At 47.7% G+C, this 6,702-nt stretch overlaps 1 pseudogene; it reads left to right on the top strand.

Moving 5' to 3' along the window:
* The first annotated feature begins 2,298 nt into the window (after positions 1-2,298).
* Positions 2,299-5,598, top strand: LOC135531293 (potassium voltage-gated channel subfamily B member 2-like; annotated as a pseudogene).
* Positions 5,599-6,702: the final 1,104 nt, after the last annotated feature.

Raw genomic sequence — 6,702 nt, 5'->3', positions numbered from 1 at the left:
TGCTGAAACATGAGGTGATGGCGGCGGATGAATAGCACCACAATGGGCCTCAGGATCTTGTCACAGTGTCTCTGTGCATTCAAATTGCTCTGTTCACAACACTGACATCAGCAAACAGCTTGCCCACACAACGCCATCTGCCCGGTATAGTTGAAACCGGGATTAATCCGTGAAGATCACACTTCTGCAGCGTATCAGTGGCCATCAAAGTCGGTTACGAAACCAAACTGCAGTCAGGTCAAGACCCTGGTGACGACGACGAGTATGCAGATGAGCTTCCCGGAGACGGTTTCTGACAGTTTGTGCAGAACTTACAGTTTCCTCAGCTTTCCTGGGGGGCTGGCCTCAGACCATCCCACAGGTGAAGAATCTGAATGTGGAGGTCCCGGGTTGGCGTGGTTACATGTGGTCTGTGGTTGTGAGGCCAGTTGGACGTACTCCCAAATTCTCTAAAACCACGTTGTGGTAGAGAAATGAACAGTCAATTATCTGGCAACAGCTCTGGTGGACATGCCTGCAGTCAGCATGTCAGTTGAACGCTCCATCAAAACTTGAGACATCTGTGGCATTGTGTTGTGTGACAAAACTTCACATTTTAGAGTGGCCTTTTATTGTCCCCAGCACAAGGTGCACCTGTGTAATGATTGTGCTGTTTAATCAGATATTTGATATGCCACACCTGTCAGGTGAATGGATTATCTTGGCAAGGGATGTAAACAAACTTGTGCGTAACATTTGAGAGAAATAAGCTTTTTGTGCATACGGAAAATTACTGAGATATTTTATTTCAGCTCATGAAACATTGGACCAAGACTTTACATGTGGTGTTTATATTTTTGTTCAGTGACGGTATAGGGTGGCATTGGAGACAAATCAACCACCTCAGATCTGAACTCTAGCAGTGGAATGGCTGGGCTGTAATGTGTTGACTCTCGATAGATGCATTTCTATTATCTAAGGTGTTAGGCTGTGACTAATTTCTATTATCTAAGGTGTTAGGCTGTGACTCATTTCTATTCTCTAAGGCTGTGACTCATTTCTATTCTCTAAGGTGTTAGGCTGTGACTCATTTCTATTATCTAAGGTGTTAGGCTGTGACTCATTTCTATTCTCTAGGGTGTTAGGCTGTGACTCATTTCTATTCTCTAAGGTGTTAGGCTGTGGTGTTAGGCTGTGACTCATTTCTCATTTCTACTTTTCTATTCTAAGGTGTAAGGCTGTGACTCATTTCTATTATCTAAGGTGTTAGGCTGTGACTCATTTCTATTCTCTAGGGTGTTAGGCTGTGACTCATTTCTATTCTCTAGGGTGTTAGGCTGTGACTCATTTCTATTATCTAAGGTGTTAGGCTGTGACTCATTTCTATTCTCTAGGTGTTAGGCTGTGACTCATTTCTATTCTCTAGGGTGTTAGGCTGTGACTCATTTCTATTCTCTAAGGTGTTAGGCTGTGACTCATTTCTATTCTCTAAGGTGTTAGGCTGTGACTCATTTCTATTCTCTAAGGTGTTAGGCTGTGACTCATTTCTATTCTCTAAGGTGTTAGGCTGTGACTCATTTCTATTCTCTAGGGTGTTAGGCTGTGACTCATTTCTATTCTCTAGGGTGTTAGGCTGTGACTCATTTCTATTCTCTAAGGTGTTAGGCTGTGACTCATTTCTATTCTCTAAGGTGTTAGGCTGTGACTCATTTCTATTCTCTACCTCATTTCTATTCTCTAAGGTGTTAGGCTCTGCTATTTCTATTGACTAGGGTGTTAGGCTGTGAATTTCTATTCTCTAAGGTAACTCATTTCTATAAGATAGGCTGTGACTCATTTCTATTCTCTTGTTATCTCATTTCCTCTAAGGTGTTAGGCTGTGACTCATTTGTGTCTGCTATTAATTGACAGGGAAAGGGAAAGTCATATAAATATAAGATATTACATGGTCTCTTGCATCTCACCTTAGTGTGTGTGTGTATTTGTGTGTGTGTGTGTGTGTGTGTGTGTGTGTGTGTGCTTGCGTGAAGCAGATTTGTATGCTTCTTATTCAGAGAATATCAAATGAACAATATCAATGTCAAATATACAGTAGAAGCTCCTACTGTCGTTTTGCTCAAAGAACATGTACTGCTCCTGGTTCTGGCTACAGACCGTATAGCACCACTTTTAAAAGGGGTATTGTTTTGTAGTCAGAACACATAGCTACTGTTTAATATTTAACAGTGTTGCTTCCATCCCTCTCCTTGCCTCAGAACTGGGCTTGAACTAGGGACCAAAAAACATAATACCTTAATATGAAAACATGTTCCTATTCAGGTTTTTCAAGGGGTGACGCAGCACCTTCAGCATCCTTACTTCCTGTGCTGCTTCCTGTGCTGCTTCCTGTGCTGCTTCCTGTGCTACTTCCTGTGCTGCTTCCTGTGCTGCTTCCTGTGCTACTTCCTGTGCTACTTCCTGTGCTACTTCCTGTGCTACTTCCTGTGCTACTTCCTGTGCTACTTCCTGTGCTGCTTCCTGTGCTTCCTGTGCTACTTCCTGTGCTGCTTCCTGTGCTGCTTCCTGTGCTACTTCCTGTGCTGCTTCCTGTGCTGCTTCTTGTGCTGCTTCCTGTGCTACTTCCTGTGCTGCTTCCTGTGCTACTTCCTGTGCTGCTTCCTGTGCTACTTCCTGTGCTGCTTCCTGTGCTACTTCCTGTGCTACTTCCTGTGCTGCTTCCTGTGCTGCTTCCTGTGCTGCTTCCTGTGCTGCTTCCTGTGCTGCTTCCTGTGCTACTTCCTGTGCTACTTCCTGTGCTACGCCACGGACCCTCTGAACACGTGTCGTCCGTATAGTTGGAGAACAAGTACTTCTACGTTGCGCACCGCCAATTAGCTATCCATTTTACATCAGCTACACTGACATCTCTACCTCTCCCTCTCTCTCTCCCCCTCTCCCTCTCCCTCTCCCTCTCCCTCTCCCTCTCCCTCTCCCTCTCCCTCTCCCTCTCCTCCCTCCTCTCCCTCTCCCTCTCCCTCTCCCTCTCTCTCTCCTTCCTCCAGATCCTGGCCATCCTGTCTATCCTGTTCATAATTCTCTCCACTATCGCCTTGTCCCTCAACACCCTACCAGAGCTCCAGGTGCTAGATGAGTTTGGCCAGGCCAACGACAACCCCCAGCTGGCCCATGTGGAAGCCATCTGCATCGCATGGTTTACCATGGAATACCTCCTACGCTTCCTCTCTTCACCCGACAAGTGGAAGTTCTTCAAAGGTAAATATACGCTTAAAGCCGCTCCTCAACTAAACTGGAACTTTGTCTTTCGTTTTGTGTTTTAGTTGGTAATACTGCCAATTTTTATAGTTAAAATGCAAGTTGTACTCGCAATTCAGCTTGTCGCTGCCACTTGTACAAAGTCGTATTGAAGTAAAAACTGTTTTAACCGCTCTCTTTCTCCCTACCCCTCTCCCTTGCTTCCTCTCTCCTCCTTCTCTCCCTGTCTGTCTCAAAGGTCCCCTGAACGTCATTGACCTGCTGGCCATCCTCCCTTATTATGTCACCATCTTCCTGACGGAATCCAACAAGAGTGTTCTACAGTTCCAGAACGTTCGGCGCGTGGTGCAGATATTCCGGATCATGAGAATATTGAGGATTCTGAAGCTGGCCAGGCATTCCACAGGGCTGCAGTCTCTAGGTCTGTATGCATGTTGTTCAGCCCAGTGTGTATTAGTCCTGGTCCTGGGGACTCAAATGGGTGATCGTTTTAGTTTTTTGCCCACTACGCACCTGATTCCACCAATGAAAGGTTTGATGAATTGATTCAAGGGAATCAGATGTATAGTGCGAAGGCAAACATTAAAATGAGCACCTCTTTGGACCAGGACCAAGAACCACTGTTTGACTCATTGAGAGTATACAGTTTTAGTTGTTCTATTCTAATCTAATATAGGTTTCACCCTGAGGAGGAGTTACAACGAGCTGGGCCTGCTCATCCTCTTCCTGGCCATGGGCATTATGATCTTCTCCAGCCTCGTCTTCTTTGCCGAGAAGGACGAAGACGCCACCAAGTTCACCAGCATCCCCGCCTCCTTCTGGTGGGCCACTATCACTATGACTACGGTGGGTTACGGTGATATCTACCCTCAGACTCTGCTGGGTAAGATAGTCGGGGTCTCTGCTGTATTGCCGGGGTGTTGGTCATCGCTCTGCCCATCCCCATTATAGTCAACAATTTCTCTGAGTTCTACAAGGAGCAGAAGAGGCAGGAGAAGGCCATAAAGAGGCGGGAGGCCCTGGAGAGGGCCAAGAGAAATGGTAGTATCGTCTCCATGAACCTGAAGGACGCGTTCGCCCGGAGTATGGAGCTGATGGATGTAGTCGTGGAGAAAGGAGGAGAGGACAAGCTCCGTGTGGGCCTGGACAACCACCTGTCCCCCAGCCGCTGGGCCAGCACACCCAAATGCGTCGCCTCTGACACCAGTCTTCATTCCCTGGATAAGACGTTCGCCGAATCCATCCTCCTGGGATCCACCCACCGCATCACCATCACCAGCAGCAGCAGCCCCCAGCGGCGGCACCTCGGTAGCCCTCAGTTCAGAGGCGGTATCCCCGAATTCAGAGGCGGTACCTCTCAGCTTCTTAACGCTCAGAACCTAGAGTCCATGTACAACGAGATGGCCAGGTCTCAGTCCTTCACCAACCTCAACACTTCCTGCTCCCTGAGCACCGTGAGCACCTCAACTGCCTTCACCGCCACGGCATCCCCGGAGTTGCAGCAGCACCCGGGGTCCCCTCCTGCGCCGACCCCGACCTTACAGAAAGTAGAACTGGAGATGCAGGAAGTCCTGCGCTCTTCTTCGTCTTCGACGGAGCTGAAGGAAGGTGAAAGAATACAGAGCCTGCCCAGCGTGGATCGCATCGCCACCTGCAGGGACGAGTTTGGGGAGGGTTCTGGAAGGAAGTTCCCTCCGACTCTGGATCTCCTCCCAGAGTCGAGTGTCGATGACGTCCAAAGCCCACAAGATGCCACCCTCCTCAAAGACAGGAAGTATGAGTTTGTTCCCTATGACCAAGATGGTGCCACAAAGTCCACCAGAGACGACGCAGAGAGCTTCAACAGAACTGTTGAGAACATCCGGAATTCCCTGAGAGGCAGCATCAACCCTGTCGTCAAGGGGACCAAAGGTTTAAAGGTCATTTTCATCGAGGGCCCCCACCTCACCCCAGGACTTCAGCTCCAGCCTCCTGGAGGATGAGTCCCCTGAAGGGGAGACCACACCGCTCCTCCCCAGCACAGAGGCCCTCGACCTGGGCACCGAAGACGAGATCTTCCCCCTGTCCCCTGAGAGGCTGATGGTAGTGGTGGACACCCCGCCAGGGGACGAGGACACCCTGGACCAGAGTCTCGGGGGTCAAGGGTTGACCAACGAGGAGAAGAACCTGATGGAGACCGCGGGAGCGGCAGGAGGGGCATCGGTGGGGAACTGCACCCAGGGTGTGGTGGGGGGAGGGGCAAGTGGGGAGGGTAAGGTCGACATCAACCAAAGTGGACACCAAGCAGAGAACCACATGTTCACACCAGAGATCCCCCTGATGACCGGGGAAAGCAGTATGTCCCCAACCTGTGAAACCAGCATGTGACTGTAGGGGGCGCTCTGAGGGAAAAGACCCACTGGAATTACATTTAAATAACCTGCTGAGAAATATGAAGAAGAATGAGAAGAAAAGGAGGAAATGGGAGGAAAGTGAGATGAGAGAAAACGGGCCAGATAGTGGAAGAGATATTTTTGCATGGCATGACAAGTCCCTTTTACGCGTGTTGTTGTTTATTGCCGAAACGGAGACTGCAGAGGTTTATTGCCGAAACGGAGACTGCAGAGGTTTATTGCCGAAACAGAGACTGCAGAGGTTTATTGCTGAAACAGAGACTGCAGAGGTTTATTGCCGAAACAGAGACTGCAGTAGTTTTGCAGACATAAAACTTTTGGGGCTCAAATCGAGAAACTCATATGGACATATTTAAGAGGAGGACATTTTCAATCCTGATGTATATTTCAGTCTTGTTTCTTTTTTTCTAGCAACAGTTGAAAAATGCTTATCTTTAAAAATAAAATAAAAAGCATGCATTTAAAAATAGATATGTAGGTATATTTGCTGAAAGCGCTCAACATACTATGACAACAAAGACAATGACAATTCACACAAGAAGATGCTGAAAAAAATCTGCGTTCGCCAAAGGTACAAATATTTCTAATGTGAGGAGAAAGGGAGTAATGCATCGACAGACCTCACACAGAGGCTGTGTTCCAAATGGCACCCTATAGTGCACTACTTTAGACCAGAACCCTATGGCACCCTAATCCCTATATAGTACACTACTTTAGACCAGAACCCTATAGAACCCTATTCCCTATACAGTACGCTACTTTAGACAAGAGCCCTATAGAACCCTATTCCCTAAATAGTACACTACTTTAGACCAGAGCCCTATGGCACCCTATTCCCTATATAGTACACTACTTTAGACCAGAGCCCTATGGCACCCAATTCCCTATATACTACACTACTTTATGGCACCCTATTCATATAGTACACTACTTTAGACCAGAACCCTATGGCACCCTATTCCCTATATACTACACTACTTTAGACCAGAGCCCTATGGCACCCCAGAACCCTATTCCCTATATACACTACTTTAGACCAGAGCCCTATGGCACCCTTTTCCCTACATAGTACACACTG

This window comes from Oncorhynchus masou, unplaced genomic scaffold (genome assembly GCF_036934945.1).
Source record: "Oncorhynchus masou masou isolate Uvic2021 unplaced genomic scaffold, UVic_Omas_1.1 unplaced_scaffold_1575, whole genome shotgun sequence".
Lineage (NCBI taxonomy): Eukaryota > Metazoa > Chordata > Actinopteri > Salmoniformes > Salmonidae > Oncorhynchus > Oncorhynchus masou.
The sequence above is the reverse complement of the archived record's forward strand: the minus strand, read 5'-3'. Positions and strand labels throughout refer to the sequence as shown.